Raw genomic sequence first — 3,363 nt, 5'->3', positions numbered from 1 at the left:
GAGGTGTCCTGAGTTTTGCACTTTGGAGTTGCCTGAAGCACAAGGTTTCCCTCTGTCTCACCCACACACCTGACACACACCTCTGGCAGAGTGAGAGCTGCTGAGATGGTTTTTGTTCTGCTGACCGTGGGTGCTGGCTTTGAGCTCAGGCACAGCCACCTCACCTGTCGAGGTGTTGCTTCTTGAAAGGAGAAGTTGCAGTGCTGGAAGCTTTCCTCCTCTTCTGGTTTGTGTTTCTCTGTGGCAGTGACTCATCTCCACTTTCAGGTGAGGAATAAGGCTCTGTCTCTGTTCCCTGCTCTGTGTCCTCAGTGGGACTGGCCTTGTGATCAAAATGAGTTTTACCTGCAAGCAAAGGCTTTTAGCTGCTGCTGGGGAGGGCAGGGTGGCACTAAAGCAGTAGCTGTGGGCTTAGTCTGTGCTGGCTGCACCAAATGACCCTGGGCAGAGGAAGGAGGAGGGAGGTGCCCCTCCAGGTGGGACACAACTGCTAGGCAAGTGCCTCACCAGGGCATCTTCCTTGGGCTGGGCTTTGAAATGGGAGAATGTACCAAGGCCCTGCCTAAGTTTGCCCTGTTCAGGTCAAGCAGAGGGAGGCCTCCCTTGTCTCATTTTTTACTGCTTGTTTTTTTCTTGAGGTCAGGCGTGGGAAGGAAGCTTTCTGCTAGAAGGAGAAAAAAAGAAGAACTGTTTGAATGTGCAGCTCTGCTGATGCATGATGGGAGCATCCTTGTCCAAAAGAAAATAGCCTAGAAGACAAAGTTGTCCCCAAAGAGACAGTGAAACCTAATCAAACATCATCAGTGTAGACTTGCCCAGAACGAACAGGAACAGAATATTAAATTGATAGGGGAGCAGAAGGAAACCTATCTTCACCACTTTTCTTTGCCTTACAAAGCAAGATGGGAAGAGCCAATTGATTTTCCTGTGGCTGGGAATGCTTAAAATCTGTATTGAAGGGAAAGGAAGAGCTGAGTTGCATGGACTGGCAGGCTAGAGGTCATCCACCCCTGGAATATCAGTCAGTGCTTTAAAATCCCCCTGCACTCCTGGAGTAGTCATCAGGTTAAAAAAGAGACGTGGAAAGGAATGGAAAAAGAAGGCTCTCTGCTAGCAAGGCTGTGCTTGGAGGATAAAGCAAGCCCCAGGATTTGCTGTGGAGGTGTTGTGCTGCCCACTGCTCTCAGGTACTGAAACTGCTGTGGTGAGCTGCAGCACTTTGAGGGTGAACTCACTAAATGCAATTCTAGGAGCACCCAGGGGCCTGAGGGAAAAAAACAGTCTGGGCTTTTAGGTGCTTCAGGTTTGGCTGTTGCCATTCCCGTCTTTTCTCTCTCCTGATGAAGGGCAGGGAGCAGGTGTATGGAGAGTGCAGGAGGACCACCTACCTACCTCTCAGCAGGGAAAATGGGTAGTAAAAGGCCCCCAGCCAAAAATTCCAACGGAAAACTCCTGCCAAGGCTGTGCTGTGCTGTTTTGTTCATGAGAACAAGGCTGTTTTCCTAGGACAGACTGCTGGGGTTGGAGCACCTCCTGTCTTAGCTGAGCCTCAGTGCAGGCTGTAAGAGTCAGCTCTCATCAGGGTTCTGCTGATTGCTTCCTTCACCCCTTGGCCACTGTTCTGCCTCTCTGTCCCTCATGTGACATCGATGTGAGCTGAATTAAAGTAGTTGTCATCTTTTCTCAGGCTACAGACTGGGCTTGGGTGAAAAGCTGTGGTCTCTCTAAGACAGTTTGAGGCTTACAGCCTGCAGGCCTTTGGCAAGAGCCTCTCTTTGAGACCAGTGGTGGCCCCACACACCATCAGTGAGGGCATGTGGGAGCCAGCCTATCAGCACAGGTGGAAATGTTAAGCAGGCAGTAGCTACTGCCAAGCCCTGAGGAACAAAAAGCATCCTTGGGCCCTGCTTGGGTCAAGTGGCCATGGGGCACGGACACAGAGGGCCAAGGCATCCTTGCTCAGCCCCTTGTATCCCCTCCCACCAGCATGTAATTGCACACTTGTGGACAACACATCCTCACTTCAGCTACCTCCACAGCCCACAGCTTTGACCCAGCCCAGACACCAGAGGCAGAGCTGTGGAAAATGCAGATCATAGAACTGAAAATTTTGGATGCCTCCTCCTTGGAGGTGTTCAAGGCCAGGTTGGACCTGGGACAGTGAAAGATGTCTCTGCCCATGGCAGGGTGGTTGGAGCTGGATGATCTTTAAAGTGTCTTCCAACCCAAATCATTCTGTGATGAATGCTCACAGCAGTGTCCCAGTGAAATTCCCCACTGGCTTCAGTGAAAACACCAACCAGTCCTTCCAGAGAGGCTGGAAGCAGGAGCAGCACTGAACCCTCCCCAGTGGATTTGGACAGCGTGCAGCACTGGGTAAGTTTTCCCTCTTCCAGCTGTAAAAGCAGAAGTCAGTTGTGTTCCAGAGAGCAAAGCAAGACCTGGACTGAAAAGTGACTCCACTGAAACTTTGGGGCACTGCCTTTGAACGGCGCTTTAAGCCTCGCACTGTTTAATGCTAATGCTGTAACATTATATAGATGGGCTTTTTTTCCCCCTCACACAAAGGAGGAAGGGGCTCAATTCTTCTGGGGCTTGCTTTTTTTTTCTCCCTTCAACGAAAAGCGATGCTGAGCAGCACAGCCCTGAGCTCAGCTCTGGCTCACTGACATTTCCATCTGAATCCAACCTGAAGGGGGTGAAGAAAGAGACTTCTCTCCTTCTCCAGGCCAGAACCTGATCTCCAGATTAGTTTGCTGGTTATCAATAGAAGCAATAGTTGTGATTGCAACTCAACACTCCTCCAGCCCTGCAACAGCCCTGAAGGAAACTGACTTTTGAATTGCAAGAGCGAGGGGACTGAGGCAGCGTTTCAGTCATCAGCTGGACTTGGCAAAGGAGGACCGGCATGCATTCGCCATTGACATAGGATTTCTCCCTGCTCTACCAAGATTGGTCTAAAATTTCAGACCAGATTGCTCCTCTAGTCTACAAACCAGGTTGGTGATTTCCCCCTCCCCCCCTCCATGTCTTCCAAAAAATAATAATAATGTAATTTCAACTGAGTGATTTCTTCTGGGCTGCTCTGTCGCCTCCCCCAAGCAGCGCTGCTCTCAGCGGGTCTTGGGCTGCCATAGTCTTCGCTATTCATTGCCTGTCCCAGCTCTGCTTGGCAATCTGCAGTGACTCAGATTGGTGATCTGTAGAAACCTCTGCCATCCTCCTTCCATCTTTCCAAGATAAGCAATGTGGTAAAACTTTCCCTTGGTGGAAAGAACTTTGCTCAAGGCAAAGGCGATTGCTGGAAGCAGGCTGTGGCTGGCGCGGATGCGAGTGGCAGGCTGAGGAGCAGGGCAGCACTTC

General features: G+C 50.7%; 1 protein-coding gene across 3 annotated transcripts in view; it reads left to right on the top strand.

Annotated features, from left to right (window-relative positions):
• The first annotated feature begins 256 nt into the window (after positions 1–256).
• Positions 257–3,363, top strand: part of TECTA (tectorin alpha) — a 29,268-nt gene continuing 26,161 nt past the window's right edge. For all 3 annotated transcript variants that reach the window (XM_064173381.1, XM_064173382.1, XM_064173383.1), the window contains exon 1: positions 257–2,999. The gene's annotated coding sequence lies outside the window, so the exon portion shown is untranslated. The remainder of the gene's footprint in view (positions 3,000–3,363) is intronic.

The sequence above is a fragment of the Pogoniulus pusillus genome, chromosome 38 (genome assembly GCF_015220805.1).
Source record: "Pogoniulus pusillus isolate bPogPus1 chromosome 38, bPogPus1.pri, whole genome shotgun sequence".
Taxonomy (NCBI): Eukaryota; Metazoa; Chordata; class Aves; order Piciformes; family Lybiidae; genus Pogoniulus; species Pogoniulus pusillus.
This window is presented reverse-complemented; position numbering and strand designations above follow the sequence as displayed.